At 38.4% G+C, this 17712-nt stretch overlaps 1 long non-coding RNA gene across 1 annotated transcript; it reads left to right on the top strand.

The window, feature by feature from the left end:
- Nucleotides 1-2524: 2524 nt before the first annotated feature.
- On the top strand, nt 2525-16766 carry LOC143666157 (uncharacterized). The gene is made up of 3 exons (XR_013167423.1): nt 2525-2639; nt 15296-15338; nt 16688-16766. It is a non-coding gene; the product is annotated as an uncharacterized LOC143666157 (long non-coding RNA).
- Nucleotides 16767-17712: the final 946 nt, after the last annotated feature.

The following is a 17712-nucleotide window of genomic DNA, read 5'->3' as shown; positions in this document are numbered from 1 at the left end:
ATTCTGGTTTGCTGATATCAATTGTAGGAGATATGGAATCCCACCTCTGTAACATTATTATTTTGCCTTGATTGAATATTTCTTATGTGATGGTACTTATAGCACTAAAAGCATAGAGAACTGAAATCCATGGAACTAATGAACAGCTGTATGAACATTTTGTGCCTGTTTGTTATTGAGTACTAATTTAATGCACATATGTACATTTCGGAATTTGAGCTGAGACTTGTTTATAAAATAACCACATAGAGGGGTGATGGGAGCCAGTGGGGTGGTGGGGGAGAAACAAACTCTCAGCCATATCACATTTTTTAAAGACTAGAATTTGTCTACCGAAATTGCTTGCCCTGAGAATTGTGTATGCCAAGATTGAGATACATTCCCTTCACAGCAAAAGGGGAATAGACCAAGGTGTAATGAGGAACAGTGTTTCAGTGTGATCTACTGGATTCAGTAATTCAGAAGGATGTAAGGAGAGAAGCTTCATCTCCAGGAAGGTTGAAACTGGAGCTGAGCCTCAGAGAATGGATGAAATATAGGTAACAATGGTGGCGAAGGTAGGAAAGAAAGTATGAGACTGACACAAAGAGATTCTGAGTTAATGAGGAGAGATAATAAAAAAGATAGGATAAGAAGGGTAAATGTTGGATGTGGAGAGATTAGAATTTAGGGCAGTTGTTTCTTTTGGCCTGGATGGAACAGTAGATAGCTTCCAAATATGGCTTCTCTCAAAACTGCACAAAAATGATCTCCTGAACATCACCAAGGATCTCCTAGATCCCAAAACCAGTGACTTATCTCAGTTCTTCCTCTTGTCCACCTTTCTGCAGCATTTGGAAGATTTCAAACACAACAGTTAAAAGCATGCCCAGAGCCCTTACGAGAGGCTGGGGCTGGAAATACAGATTTGTAAAGGGAGAAGTGTTGACTATTGTGTCCTGGGGTCAGTCTCAGGGTGGGGTGCTGGGGCGCCCAGATGCAGAGAATTATGATGGAACCTGCCAGAATGATAGCATTTCGAGAGCAGTGAGAGACATGGGCAAGGAATCAGTATTCAGAAAGTTAGGGAGGGAATTAAGGATGCTCAGAAAGAGAAGCCCGGGACACTGTGGGCACTCAGTGAAGTGTTTGCCGAGAGAATGATGGTGCTGTCTGTGGGTGGTGCTGGGAGTTGCAGGGATGAGGGGAATGTCTAAATGAATTTGCAGAGAGAATAGGGAGGACAGTGAATAATCTGTGGAAGGCAGAGAGAGAACAGGAGACACATCAGCCCCTCCATGAATGCATCCATCTAGAAAATATCAGTGATTCGGGAGAAGATTTTCCTTGTCTTCCTGTTTTCTTTTGTATCTCTTCCTGTAGTTCTTCTTCCCTGCTTCATGGATACTTTGAATCACTAAATGATGGAACCTGTGTGTCTCTTCCTGACAAAGCATAGGCCCTGTTGCCATGGGACCCCCTGTGGTTTTTCCATTATGAGAATTATTATAATAAAGATATGTGCACAAACAGAACAGATGAAAGGTCTTATTAAAATGAATATATAATTACATTTTTTACAGTATTCTCTTTTAATCTGTGGGAAATTTTTGCATTTAAGGCATTTGGAGGAAAACACAATTGATTTCATTTGTGCTCTGTTTCTTTCTATAGGCTGTGGAATCCTACATTGATAATCTTTCTGCAGTTTTTGAATACAGTGTAAAAGAGGACATAAGTGGATAGAGTCATCCATTCATTCAATGGAAGTTTACTAAATGCCTCTCACGGGCTGGAGAGGGTTCTAGGGGCTAAAGATTCAATGGTAAATATAACAAAAATGTCCCAGTCCTCATGGAGCTTGCATTCTTGATATTCTGGAAATAGATGCAGACAAGAAATGTGATTTACCTGTTTGGCTGTTTTACTTAGGTAAGTTCTTGTTTTTCATTTTAAATAACTTTTATTGAATGATAAGATATGGTAAAATATATGTACCATAACTATAAGTTCACTGAATCTTTTCAATCTGAACACACCCATGCAATCAGAACATATTTCAAGAAATAAAACACTATTCTGCTTGCTAATTACAATACAGAATACATTAGTTTCGCCTATTTTTAACCTTCATGTAAATGGAATCATATCTTATGTCCTCTTTTGCTTAAAATAGTTTTTCATTACTGTTTGAAGATGGGATCCAAATAAGATTGTGATTGGTTGACAGATCATTTGTATCCTTTATATGTTTATGTTTCCCCTTCAACTTTTATTTTGCCTTGAAATTATTTTGGTTAAAAGTAATAAGATGCTAATCCTTAGAGTTTCCTGAAATCTGATTTTTTTTCTGACTTCCTCCCCTTTTAACGTTCCTTTTGACATGGACCTGTCTCTAGTATTTACTGCAAATTGGAGGTCCATTATAGGGGCTTGACCAGATTCAGGAGGCATATAAAGTCTGGCTATGTCCTTCTGTGATGTCATCAGCGACTGATAATTATTGCCTATGAACTGGATGAGGCTACTGATGCATACAGAGGATAAATGATTTGGCCAAGGTTCAAGGTAGCAAGTGACAACTCAAAGTAGAATCAAGGTCTCCAGAAGGCAGATCCAGTGTGCATTACACGATAGGCTGGCATTAAATATGTTGAACTGTAAGTTGTCAATGTCATTCACACATATATTTTTACTCACTATTGACTGAAGTATCTGACTTTAGTTTCCTATACTCTGTTTGGAAGTCATGTTCCTTGTATTGCTTCCGTAGTATACGATGTTATTTATAATGGCAGTGATTTTAAGTGAAAACAAAACAGAGAAAAGGCCTACTTTTGTGGCTGCACTTCTATGCTTACCAACTAACAGGGAATTGGTATATCTCTTTCTCCATACTTTCTCTAGCACTTGTATCTGTTTGTTCATTTTTAATTAGCTTTATTCACACATAATATAATCCAACCTAAGTAAAAAATTCCTGGTATAATCCCATACCACTCCCCCATATCTTCTACTTACTGACACTTAGTTTTGGCATATTGCCTTTTTTACATCCAATGGAAGCATATTAAAATGTTACTGTTAACTATAAACCCTAGCTTGCATTGATTGTATTTTTTTCCTGTATACCATCCCATTTTCAGCACCTTGCAATGTTGACATTCGTTTGTTCTCCCTCATGCAAAAATATTCTTATATTTGTACATTTAATCATGATTATTGTCCATTCTAGGCATTCCTAATTTATACCATCTCAGTCTTTATCCTCTATCTTTCCTTCTGGTGTCATACATGCGCCCAACCATTCTCCCTCAACCATGCTCACATTCAGCTTCGTTCAGTGTACTTTATATATTGTGCTACCATCAGATAGTAAGTGCTAACCATTTCTGAATCTTTACAATCAATTGTCTTGGACATTCTATACTCCTTCACCATCAAATGCCCAATCTCTACCTGTTTCTACCTCCTGGTAACCTGTGTTCTTAACTTTAACTCTTAAAGTTCACTCATTCATGTTAGTTCATATTAGTGAGACCATACAATTTTGTCCCTTGTTTCTGGCTAATTTCATTCAGCATAATGTCCTCAAGGTTCATTCACATTGTTACATGCTTTTTGACTTTATTCCATCTTGCAACTGCATAATATTCCATCGTACGTATATACCACTAGCATGTTTAGTCACTCATCTGTTGATGGACATTTGGGCTGTTCCCATATCTTGGCAATAATGTTAGGTAGATTCTTTAATCTGACTGCCTCAATTTCCTCATCTGTGAAATAGGAATATAGTTAAACACTCAATAGATATGTTAAAGTCAGAGGATGATATGTGCAAAAGTGCTATGAAAAATATAAAGTAATATACAGATTTTAATTTATTATCATGTTTGCAATTAGCCATGGGTGGAGGAGGGACAGAGATGTCTGCCTGATAAATTCCTCACAAGTGTCTAGTACTATTGCTGGCATTCAGTACACTCATTACACATCCCTGCAAACCCACCTCGAAGAGTCTCACTTAGAGGGAATTTGGGAATTTGGCCTACTGGGTATAGAGATTCTGCATGAACTTTTAAACTCTTAACTTTGCCCAATAGATATTTATGAAAAGCTAACCATCTTTTTTTTTTTTTTATCATTTAGAAAAGCTTTTGTTCTCATTATGTTTACTTCTTTCTGTTTGAGCAAAAAGTCTGTTGGGACTTTTCTACCATCTTGCTCTAGTTAGGAAGGTTCAGTTAACTTATTGCTATTGAAATGTGCACATATTGCTGAGGTCTTCAGGATCTATGGAGCCATAAAAGAGAACCCATCATTATACTGCTTTTATCTCTTACACATTCTCCCATCATGTACTGGGGGAGGAGGTGGGGAGAGACATGCAATGCCTCTTTTTGGTAGAATTATTACTTGAAGACTGCAAAATCTGGGAAAAAGAATTATACTGGGCTTCATGCCTTCCGGTCTTTGTGAATGACATTCATATAAAATCTAATGAAAATGGTGCCTCTTTTAGAGAAACTAAGTAAAAAAAAAAGGGTAGCATGAAACTGGAATAGGGTGTGTAGAAAGTCATGTGCTATTTCAGTCAGATGCCTGACATCAAAATCAACATTAGCCTCAGCATCACTAGTGTACATCATGCCTTGGGAATGAAGTACGGAAAGTACTCCAGTGTTCAGATTCTTTTCTTATGATCATAATGTCAGTGAGGCAAGTGCCCCTTGTGCTTGCTGATTTACTGTAAATTCATTCTTAAATTTTGTAATGCCAAAACATTTTAAAATATTGCAAATATTAAAAAAATTATAAAGTGTAGTAAAGAAAATAAAAGCCATCTTAAGTTACACCACCCTGAGATCGCCACCATTAGTTTTTATGCCTGCATACACGCATTGATAAACATTTACTAAAATGTTATATCATATATACTGTTTTTTGGATATGACATCTTAAAACTTTCTTTTTATGTGCTCCCTCCCTCTTCTCATTATTAACCACCAGGTGTGCAACCTTCTATATCTTTCTCAATGCGTATAATTCACATATAAACCCCCAATAGAGGGTATTTTCCTATTTATTGCCTTGCAAAAATGAAACTTATTATGTATGTGTCTCTGCATATTCATTTTCTAAGTCAACAAGAGTTATGGATGTCCCTTTAAGCTAATTGGTATGGATTGAACTCGTTATTTTAAAAGACTGCATACTGTTCTATGGTGTGGATAAATCACAATCTATCCATTCATTCCCGTGTTAATGAATATGCCTTTTGTTTTAGTTTTTCCCTTATCAACAATACTGCAATCCGCTTTCCTTGTATTTTTATCTTTATGTATTGTGCTTATTTTCTAAGGATTGATTCCCAGAAGTGGGATTACTGTCCCACTAAGACTTTGGACTGGTGGGCAATATGCCATAGTGGAACTTGGTTGCTTTTTGGGAAGAAGATATAAGAGATTCAGCTGGTGGCAGAAAGGTCAAGTGATAACTAGACAGTCTCAATTGTGCTGTAACAATGTGCGTACTTTAAAAATGCAAATTGATTCATGGGATGAATGAGTGAAGAAATGGTTGCAGAATCCCTTTCTTCTTTTTTGCCTTTAAAATCCATTTCAGTGAAGCAATAGAAACAGATTACCTTGATTCTTCTGTTCTACAAACTCTCTTCCAGGTTGCCTTTCAAATTTAGCGATCTGGTGTTGACCAGCCCATAGGTTTATTGCCATTACTTGTCTCATTTCATATCCTTTGATGCTGATTCACATTGCTGGGCCCAGTCTGCATTCCTCAGGAGACCAGGATTTAAACATTCTTTCAGGCACTGCATCTTCAGCCATTAGTATTCTTTCAGTGAATTCTAGTCAGGACAGCTATTACACCATTATACTGCTGTCGTTAGTAATAAATTTTCCCAACAGTCCTTTTTCTTTTACTTTATTGAATTCTGCTCCAATTTCTATCATAAATTTGCCAGACAGCTTCTAGACTCAGCAGGATTGGGTGCTCTAGTTAACTGATGGCCACTTTCCACATTTTTTGCCTTAAATGTTTGGATTTTTGTATCTGCAAATTAATCTCCCTCTGTAGAGAGAATTTACATACTAACCTCAGATTTGAATTGATGGCTAGGGATGCATTAGTCATAAAGTGAAATCACATTCTTGTTCTATAGAAGAAGACCTTTACATTTAATGCTTACAATTGAGAAATTCGGACTCATTATTTCACTTACTTGTTAATTTCTAATGGCCTCTTTTGGTGTGTTAACTGGAAAACTTGAATGACTTAATAATCTGTGAATTATTTGATGGAAAAAGCAGGTGAATTTTATTTCAAAAACTGCATCAAGATTAATATACTTTTCTGTAATACATTTATATCTTTATGAATGACATGATCTTTTTTTTGGCCTGGGCCAAATGTGATAAATTTGTTAATGCATCTGTGAATTTATGAACAGTAGTGAACAAAGATTACAGTTAGAAACACTCTTCCATGTTTTTTTGAGGTGTTTGTAGGGCTTTTTGTGACTCAGGAAAAAACTTCCACAAAACTTAGGAGGAGAAGGCCCTTTCCCTGATCTGTTCTCAGCCCTCAAGTACCCCACAAAGAGTCCACAAGCCACATAATACTGGGATTCAGAGCTTTTAGGAGCATAAGGAATATAGGGTTGTGTCAACAAAGCTGCTGAGACTTCTTTTTAACTCCTAGAGAGTGAAGAGGAAAGAGCAAAAAGAAGCAATTGAAGAGAAGGGGCCAAATACAGTTATAAGAACAGCTAATATCTGTTGAGTGCTTACTACTTGCTAGCATTTTAGTTTGTTTTTTAACTGTATAATCATTCTGTACAGTAGATACAGAGTTATCATTCCATGAGGAGACTGAGGCTCTGACAACCAAAATAAATCTCCCAAATTTCTCACCTGTTAAATGACAATCCTGGACTTGAATCCAGGACTCTCTGACCCAAGAATACACTGCATCAGACTGTCTCCTTCTGAAGAGGAAAGCCTCATCAGCGCCTCTCTCAGGGAGTTCTCTGTCTGATGAAACTTAAGAACCTTGAAGAGCAGCAGGTAGAATCCCTGTGTTTCTGTGGCCCATTGTCTGCCCTTAGCTTGTGCCCTCCTCACCTGGCATGGCCTGTGATCCCTGGCAGCCTTGCTTCTCGCATAGCAAAGAAAAAATATCATCATGTATGTAGAAGTCAAGGCCAATGGTGTGGTCTCACAGATCTAGAACTGATAACTTCTTTGATACTTCTCTTCTTGATATAGGAAGGTGTCTTACTTTCCCAGCTATGATGAGAAATACCACACTAAGGTTAGGGTTAGACAATGGGAATTTATGCTTTCACAGTTTTGGAGATTGGAAGACTTGCTTCTTCCCAGGGTTGGTAGCATTCTGGCTGGCAGGCAGTCCTTGGGTGCCTTGGCTTTCCTGTCACATGATGATGTCCTCTCCTTTCTCTTCTGGGTTCCATCGAATTCCTATTTCTGTTCCACCCTCTGACTTTCTCCCTGTGGCCTTCTCTATAAAGCTTCTCATAAAATGATTACAACCCACCCTGACTCAGTTGGCCACACCTTAACTAAAAACAATATTGTCAAAAGGTCCTATTTACAATGGGTTTGCACTGACAAGGAATGGATTAATATTGAGGACATGTGTTTCTGGGGTACTTAATTCAACCTAGGTAGAAAGACTGTACAGATACTCTTGGCCTTGCATGACCAAAATACAGGGATCTAGCAAACACCTGTAGCCTAAAACCTATAGAAGAATTCTCCAGGCTCAAAGTTCCATTTGGTCCCCCTATTTGAGAACTTGGTCACTTAATCCTACCAGAGAGTTAGATGAACCCATCATAAGTACATTGATACATCCATCCTATAAATATTCTGACTTGTAAAATTGCTCCAGGATGAATACCAGGGACTTTGCTGGGCTTGTAAGTACAGCTGTATGTTTGCTTTTCAGACTGCTTGCTAATAAATGTTTGTATCACTCAGTTGTGTGACTTTGACCAAGTTACCCAAGCTTTCTGAATCTCAGTTTCCTCATCTGAAAAATGAGGACAATAATGTCTATTTCAGCAGGTTTTGATGAGGATTAAATAAGATAATGTATGTAAGGTTTTTAGTTTGAGAAAATATTTGATGAAATTTCTTCCCTTTCTCCCTTTTAGAGTTTTTATGCAGAAATTGCACCATGTTTCAGAGGAGTCCAAGTTTAGGTTGTACTTTTATTAATTCATTCAGACGCTGGTGCCATGCAGTTTCCTTCTCATGCAACCAAAGAATTCCAAACTGTGTAGGAGCCGTGGAACTGCATCTTGCTTGGGGTCTTGCTCTAATGTTAGAACATAAGGCAAAATAGTATATGGTCATGAATCTTGAAAACAGATGAATTCATCCATAAATGATAATATTCATGATTTTGTGTAAACAACGCTCTTCTAGTTTGCTAGTTGCCGGAAGGCAATATACCAGAAACAGAATGGCTTTTGAAAAGGGAAATTTAATAAATTACTAGTTTACAGTTTTGAGGCTCAGAGAATGTCCCAATAAAGACAAGTCTATAGAAATGTCTAATCAAAGGCATCCATGGAAAGATACCTTGGTTCAAGAAGGCTGATGAAGTTCAGGGTTTCTCTCTCAGGTGAGAAGGCACACAGTGAACAGTCAGGGTTTTTCTCTCTCATCTGGAAAGGCACGTGGTGAACATGACATCATCTGCTAGCTTTCTCTCCTGGCTTCCTGTTTTATGAAGATCTCCAGAAGGCTTTACCTTCTTCATCTTCAAAGATTGCTGGCTGGTAGACACTCTGCTTCTCATGGCTATGTCATTCTCTGCTCTCTCAGAAATCTCTTTCATTCTCCAAAATGTTTTCTCTTTTATAGGACTTCAGAAACTAATCAGGACCCACCCAAATGGATGGAGACATGTCGTCACCTAATCCAACTTAACAGCCACTCTTGACTGGGTTACTATCTCAAGGGAAATGATCTAATTACAGAGTCAAACATATAGTATTGAATAGTGATTATTCTGCCTTTATGAAATGGGATTTTGATTAAAACGTGGCTTTTCTAGGGGACATACATCCTCTCAAACCAGCACAAGTGCTACACCATAAAATGTATCTAGAAATGTATAAACTATAACCTAACACATAGCATAAAATTCTGTGAAAGGAATCATGCTCAGAAATTAAATCAGTCAACAGACTTACTTTATGACGTTTCTAACTTGTTGGTGCTTTGTGCTTTTCTTCACTGCCTATGATTTTGTCAGTTTCCACAGTTTTGTATTGGTCAGTGTTTCTTTTCAATTTTCAATTAATTCTTCAATTTCTTTTTTGAATGAAAGCATCCCCACCCACTTGCCTAAAAAACAGTTCAATATCTTCCACTTCTTTGTCAGTGGTCAGGAAACTCCTAAAATCATTAAATCATTGAGGCATTCTTTGATTGTAGTTTTCTGAACCAAGCAGTAACTGTTTCAAGCTTGACTGCACTGAATATTTGTAGGTACAAATTTATTTTGTGGAATAGCAGGCAAAATTTCTAGGCTATTTAAGTTATTCTCTGTTATTCTTTCTGCTCAATGTGCATAATTGAATTTGCTTAGATTAAAAGTACAGTGTTTCTGCAAGTATGTTTAAAGCTATATGATCTTGTATGCATATCACTTTTGCAATCGTTGTGGTCATTAAGAACTTTACTCTGAAAAAAAGGTCAGAGAGATTCCAAAGAGGCATATTTGGAGTCCAGACTTAGAATGAGGAAATGCTATTGGTTTATGGGTAACTAAAATCTAGGAAGAAAATACTGTAACAGGATTTCCTCTAACATTCTGAACCAATGAGCACAAGCCTCTGCCCAGGGAAAGGAAGTAAGTAGGCCTACCACTTAGAGGAAACAAATGGTAAGTAGGTGGGCATGCCAGTTGGGTCCTCTGTGTCAAGCAGGTATTGACATAGAGCTAGCCAAAGACAGTCTTTGCCTGAAATCCTCCCACCAATAATGGAGCTTGATGGAGGTACTGGGACCTGGTCACTTCTGCTTAAGATGAGTGTCCTCTGATGAGTGATCATTGCTCTGATGTTCCCTGTTGGATTGTCAGGACTTTGTCAGATCTGCATTGTGCCAGTTTGAAAGGATTTATGTACCCTAGAAAAGCAATGTTTTATGTCCTAATCCCATTTTGTAAAGACAGCCTTTTCTTCTAATCCCTATTCAATACTGTATGCTGGAAACTTTAATTAGATTATCTCCCTGGAGATGTGACTCAATCAAATGTGGGTATTAAACTTGATTAGGTGGTGGTGGGTCTTGATTAGTTTACTGGAATCCCATAAAAGAGGAAACATTTTGGAGAAAGCTGGATTTTCTGAGACAGCAGAGAAGCAAGAGGCCTGGAAAGAAAGCTAGTGTATGCTGCCACGTTCGCCATGTGCTTTCCAGTTGAGAGAGAAATGCTGAATGTCCTCAGCCTACTTGAACCAAGATATCTTTCCCAGATGCCTTAAATTGGACATTTCTTTTATTAATTGTTTTAATTGGGACATTTTCTCAGCCTTAGAATTGTAAACTTGTAACTTATTAAATTCCCCTTTTTAGAAGCCATTCAGTTTCTGGTATATGGCAGTCTGGCAGCTAGCAAAATTAAACAGCATTGTGGTCTGAAACTCTCCAGTGGAAGGTGGATCCTGAAGATGCTGCAGCTGGAGACTCAGTTAACTGCACTCACTTAATTGATGGGAGATCTGAGTGGCACCCTCTATAGCTTCCACAGTGGGGTCTCTGTAATAGAATAGTGTCAATGGTGGGCTTTGGTCCCTGAAGGTGATGTGATAGTAACTGGATGGCTACCCTAAAGGATTAATTAAGATCAGTATCAAATATATGGAAACGAAATACTTGGGTTAAAGGGGAGGGGGTTTTCAGCATCTAAAACTGGACCTCCAATCAGGTCTAAACCAGTAGCAATTTGTTCTTGAGGCTAAGTCACCTGACCGATGACATGGAGCTCCTTTAGCTCCTATTGACAATGAGAAAAATTGGCCCTGGAAAAAAGAGAAGGGAAAGAGAATTTAAGAGGGGGCAGTCAAGTTGCCTAAACTTTAGATGGAGGAAGATACTAGGCAGGGAGGGAGGGATATTAAGCTAAAAAATTCCTACTCAGTTGAAGTATTTCTCCGGATAGAGGAAAGACACTGATATGCTTTGTGCCTGGAGTTAATGGATTGCACGACCACAATCATTTTTATAAAGTCCAACTCCAGCCCTTATCTCTGGACTGCATGATCCCCTAAAGTCAGCTTTCACATCTTGGGTTAGCAAGATATTTATTTCTAGGCTATTGTGATAGTTTGAAACTCTATGTACCACAGAAAAAAAGCATGTTCTTTAATATAATCTATTCCTGTGGGTGTAAACCCATTGTAAGTAGGGCATTTTGACCAGGATACTTCAGTTACGGTGTGACCCACTTCATTCAAGATGAGTCTTTGTTATCTTACTGGAATCCTTTATAAATGGAATGAACATAGAGGGAGAAAGAGAGAATAAAAGTCATAAAAGCACTGAAATCAATGAAACCCAGAAGAGAAAGGAGAGACCAGCAGATGCCATGTACCTTGCCATATGGAGGAAGAACCAAGGATTACTAATAGCTGGTATTTAGGAAGAAAGTACTGCCTTGATGATGCCTTGATTTGGACACTTTCCTGGCTTTAAAACTGTAAGCAAATGAATTCCCATCGTTTAAGCCAACCCATTTCATAGTATTTGCTATAAGCAGCCTAGAAAATGAAAACAGCCATACTAGAGTCTGGAACTCCCAGAGCAATAACAACCTTTTATTGAGAGCATAAGATGTGTCAAACATTTTTCAAATATTATCTATGATTTTTACAACTGTCCTGATACATGGTGCTACATTCATTTTGCAGAAGAGGAAACAATCTCAGAGAGACAAGTTCACTTACCCAAGATCGCACAGATTATGCAAGTGGGGGAGAAACAAATCTGCGCTTGTCTCATTACATCTCTGGTTCTCCAATAGTTTATGAGTCACAACTTATAACATATACTAGGTCATTACAAAAGTAATGGGAGAGACATTTGTCCTTGGTCATCAATGACAATAATATAATAGATATGGACATGTGAATCAGGCTTTAGGAAACTTACTTTGATCTGACCCATTTTACAACTATTCTGTGATAGAGGCCCCCAAGTTTTTCTTTAGATAAGACCAGAAATCCATCTTTACTTCCAAACCATTATATTTTCCTTCAAGACATGCCAAAGCTCTTGTTTGGAAGAAGATCATCTATAGTACCCACTTATAAGAACACATATGTTTGCAAGTAAAGTTTGCTCCTTGAGTGGCTTTCCTGCCACTGCTGTTTGCCCATCCCGTTGGTGTGCATGTGAACATTTGCTCTCTATGCCTGAGGTGCCCACTAGTGGCAAATATAAGAGAAGGGAGACCTAAGATTTCTATAAGATTGTTTTCATATGATTTAGGTGCTACTTGGTAAATATTATAATGAAGAAGTTTGCTTAAAAACAGGTAGATTCAAAACAAATGCCCACTGTCATTTTTAAATGTTATTATTCTTAAAAGCCAATGGCCCTTCACCATCCACATTGTACAATATTCTTTGAAATAGAGGGCCCCATTGGTCCTTGTGAAGTGTCTATCAGAGAGCTCAAAAGAAATAAACCCAAGTTGGTTCAAAACGTCTCTTCACAGTTCCAGCTCTCCTTGAAACTCAGAGCATGGGAAATTACAATCTGTGACCATGAACTGGTGGGGAACAAATTTCCCTGTGGACCAAATGTTTGATTTCTTACATTAGGGAAAATGGAGAGTTTCATGGTAAAGTGGCTTACATCTGCTTTCATTTAGATAATTACTTTTTTACTTGTCTCTTCTTGGTAAATGACTTTCAGAGTTAGTTGTTTTAGGAGAACATCACATCGAACCAATGTGTTTTCTGTTTCTGTTTTTATTTTTATTGAATTTAAATTATCTTCTTTATTGTTAACCATTAGGTTGTCCATTTTTGTATATTTGTTTCTAGAAATCATATTGCTAAGATTGCATGGTTTCCACATGACTGGTCCAGGAAAGGGCTGGGCTCTAATTTAGGGCTGGTGCCTATCAGTTCCGTACAGCTGGCTTTTGTTCCATCAGGGCCTCATTTGATGTGTTAGTACTGGTGACTAAATATTTTGAATGTTTTCCCTGTGTTAAGTCAACCCTCAACCCGTTTAGTCCTTGAGGCACATTAATCTTTGCTGTGGAGATGATACATCAAGTTCTCACAGGCAGATGTGATTAAACATTTATTGATGTTGTATTTTACCTTTTATATCTCTGAGTTCCCCCATTTGGTTCTGACACATACGCCTACACTTCCCTCAGAAGGCTTTTCGGAGATGACAGTGGAGAATGAAGGTGTCTTTTTTTTTTTGCTTGGGCAGGCACTGGGAAGCAAAAGGTGTCATCTTTTTAGCTTTTAAAAGTTGTAGCATTGGTCTAGGACAGACATATTTAGGAAGAATTTTTATTGACTGACCATGGTCCTCCTTCCAGCCAAGAGTAGAGCAGAGCCCCCTACTAGGAAGGGGAGATTTGGAGGGGGGAACAAGAATCAGGCCTTAGTAGAGTTGCTAGCTTCTGGCTTCCCCTGGGAATTGGGCGGAGGAGTGAGGTCAGTGTTTGATAGGACTCTCTAGGCCAATTTTGGGAAATCCAGGAGTAGAGTAACTTTTGTCTTGTTTTGGAGCTCTGAAAGATGTTCATCCTGACCCAGAGTTTCTGTGGCATGCCCAGGCATAACAGACCAGCGTAAGGCAACCTCAGAGGAAAACTCCACCGTGCAGACCTCCTGCATGGCTACGAGAGGGCCCCATAGGCTTGCATGGCTAAAGAGAGTATAGAGAGCTGACAGAGACCCATGGGGCTAAGAAGGCCCTTGCTGGGTTCTCATAGTGACTTCAGGGTTGGGATAAGGAGGATGCCATGGATCCATCACAGAGACCTAGGGGGACACAGACAGCTCAGCATGTGCCAAATAGGAGAGATGACATTATCCAGAGACTGTGTGGGGCCATGTCTCTCAGCAGCTGCCTAGTGTGATCATTTACCCTGGAGCTGAATCTCTCTGTACAAAGGCGGGGGAAGAAGGAAGATGCCAAATTCCACTGAGACTATTCCTGACAATGAGCTGGCTTAAGACTGAGAATTCCAAGTAAGCTTAGTTATTTTTGAGGACTGTATATTGGGAAGAATAGGGCATCAAAAAAGAGGTACAGTTGCATTATAGAGAAGCCAAGTTACATTTTTTTGCACACCTTTATGTGATTATGGTTCAGTTCCACTCCTCCCTCTACCCAGACCTAACGCCTTCTCTCCTCTGCAGCCATTGACCTCAAGGGCACTCTGCAATAAGCTTTCTGCAGAGTATATTTTCCCAGGAAAAAATCAAACTGCGGCATGCATTAAGTGTGATAATTTGAGGCAGATATAACAGTACTAAATAAAATTCTCTTTTGGACACAATAAGCTGTCAGAATTGCACAGATAAAAACAGTTGGTAATTCATAAAAGAACATTTTGTGACCCTCAAGTGGGTTCGAGAGAAAGTGAAAGGGAAACTATATCTGATATACAGCTACTTTGGGAAATGATTTACTGGAAGTGCAATGTGAGTATATCATGTGGCCTGACTGAACCAGGACGCTGTCCTTTTTTCTCTCTTTCTCTTTATTTCTGCCCGTCTTTCTTTTTTCCCCCTCTCTTTCTGTCTTCCTCTGTCTTCCTTTCCTCACTTCCTCCCTCCCTCCCTCCTTCCTCCCATTCAGAATGCCTGAAAATATTTTAAAATAAAAACTATTTTTCTCCATCTCCCCAAATAGCCACATGCCATTTATTGGGATTTACTGGGTGGACCATAACATGGGAAGGGCTATACAGCAGAGCTGGCCAGTCAACTTATAATTCTCTGTCCAAGGAAACTAGTCATGCCCCCTCCCAATGAGAAGAAAAACCTTTGATTTATCATCTTCAACATCAACATGTTCTTAAACCATGAAGACAGATAAATAGAGAACATTTTTTTTCCATTTGAAATTGTCTTTCTAATGGGGGGAAAACAATTTAGCAGAGGCCTTTCAGCTCTTTCCACAAATAAGTCTAGATTTTTATGGCAATTGCATTTATATAATAGGGTTTGTTCTCCAAATTCTCTTAAGGTCTGTATTTTGATTTGTTTCATTTGCAGACCCTGCAGAAGAGAAGGAAGGGAAACTATAGCTGCATGGAAGGTGAAAGGCATTGTGTTTTTCCTATTATCGGTTATAAAAATAATGTAGATGAATATCAATAACATATGTAGAACAGAACAATATGAGAGTGGGTTTAATGGATAATTGATAGTAAATGTGAATATGGACTTATATCCTAGTAAAGCTGCTTATCTTTGTAGTGTTTATTCTTTCAGCATTTTGTGCCACTAGGGGTTTATTTCCTGCTGGCATTCAATCAGGAGGCAATGTTTTTAGACCTTATTGAAGTTTATGTGATTTTTGAAGCATGCCTATATTGTTCTAATGTATGAGATAAAATTCATAGTGGAATAACAAAGGACTAAATTTTTCTGCTACCAGTAATTCCACTCTCGTACTTATACCACACTACCTTCTTTGATTTAGGCAAAGTGCTTTCTATAACATCTCCTTTAGCCTCTTAAATTTCCTGAGGGCTAGAGGCAGGTTTAAATGTTTTTTTCATGGAAGATTAGGAAGCTGGGAGACAGGATGTATGTGACTTATCAGCAAGTTACTACCATAATTGCTGCAACCTGAAGATCAGGGGAAATAAACAAAACAAAAAATAAATTTAATATCTGTATTATTGCCAACCTTATCAGGCTTATAGTCTAAAAACTTGGAATTTCTTTCTTTGTGAAATTTGTTCTTTAAACCTATTTCTGGAAATTACATTTAACTTGCTCAAGAAGAAATGCTGTAAATGGATCTCGATAATTGAAAATGAATCATATAAAAAAAAGAATCATATCTACTCACTAATTAATTAGGGTCCAGCACAGACTCTACTTGGAAATAAAAGTGAGCAGTGGGTTCGGGTAGCTGGAGATTGAGAATATGTTACAAACGGGGGCTTCAATAATTGAATACAAAAAATGATTTTATCTAAAGCATAATAAAACAAATGAGAAACAAAATTACTTCTTGGGCCTATAAATATTTTTGACCCCAATTTCTCTTTTCTACGAAGCAGAGTGAGAAGGAAGGAGTAGGTGTCCAGAGTAGCAAAGAACTTCTTGGAAAGTATCATGGGCCCTGGGGATCTTAAAAGAATTGTAGAAATAAGGGCAGCAGGCTCAGATTTCAAATGAAGACTTAAGCCTTTGCTACTAACCCACTGCAGCAAGAAAACAAGGCCAACTCAGCGTCCTGGCCGTATATGGCTCAGGTTTCCAGGTTGCTTTCATCCTTGAATTCCCAATGTCCTTTTATATTTTTATATGGAACTAGCTTAGTAACTGGGCAAGCATACAGGAGCCTTTTAAAGAGAACTGCTTACTCTGTAGTCCAGGCCTTTTTTTTCATAGATGACTCTTTTTCTTTACAACACCTGTGCTGGAGCACAGCTCTGGTCTTCTGTGTCAGAGGGCCCTGGTGGGGCTTTGGGTATAGGAACAATGAACTGCATCTTCAGCACTAAAGCAGGTAAGTCAAGTCAGTTTGTAGAGTTACAGCATGGTTAGCTGATAAAGTGTTCTCCTAACTGAAATTAGTATCACAATAAACACCTCAATTCTTCCCCTTTGACCATATGGAATCAACTCCAATTCAAGGTCCTAGGAAGGTTTGTTTTTAAAACCTTGTGCTCTGTTGCAAGGAATAAATTTTGAAAGTAGTCCACAAAGCATTTCTAGTTATAATCACTACTGTTATAATTATGTAAACAGGAAACTCAGTTTCTTTACCCTGATCCCCACCTTATAAATCTCCAGAGAAGAGTTAAGGTAAAAAAAAAATTTCTACTTCTCAGAGAAGTGTTATGCAAATGCTAGACTATTCTGGAGAACTTTATTTTTTAGAGCTGGTGTTTTCTAAGTGGGTCACTTACAAATGATTTCTCTTCCTCTTCCAGGTGTCTGAGAGGGAGAGTCTGGACCTCAAACAGCTCTTCCTCTTGCTTTTTTCCATATGCAATAAAATGTATTGTCACCCCATCAGTCTGGTAAACTGAAGGCAGCTAGGTCAACCATAATATCATTATTGAGTAATATGCTCTTCTTTCCCCTGGCCTCTGCCCCTAATATTCCTGGTCCAATAGGATGTGGCCTTTCTCTTCGTTAAAGATTTGAGGAATGTGATTTGAATCTGGACTTGGAGGCAAGGAGGCCCCTTAAGCCTTTAACCAAGACAAAAGAAAAAGGAGCTCTTGTGGCTCATCCAAGTTTCCTAGGTTTCTCCAGTGGATTTTAGGTCCGAAGTTTTAATAATTATAATAAAGTATAATAAAACAGCCTCTGGGGGAGTTATCATTTTATGCCACACTGCTACATGCTAGGGACAGATGTCATGGTTTAAGCCTGAATGCCAATCTGCCTCATATGGTTTGTTTCCAGGACTGTGTCCTGCTGTCCTCTGGGGTATATTCTACTTC

The sequence above is a fragment of the Tamandua tetradactyla genome, chromosome 22 (genome assembly GCF_023851605.1).
Source record: "Tamandua tetradactyla isolate mTamTet1 chromosome 22, mTamTet1.pri, whole genome shotgun sequence".
NCBI classification, from domain to species: domain Eukaryota; kingdom Metazoa; phylum Chordata; class Mammalia; order Pilosa; family Myrmecophagidae; genus Tamandua; species Tamandua tetradactyla.
The sequence above is the reverse complement of the archived record's forward strand: the minus strand, read 5'-3'. Positions and strand labels throughout refer to the sequence as shown.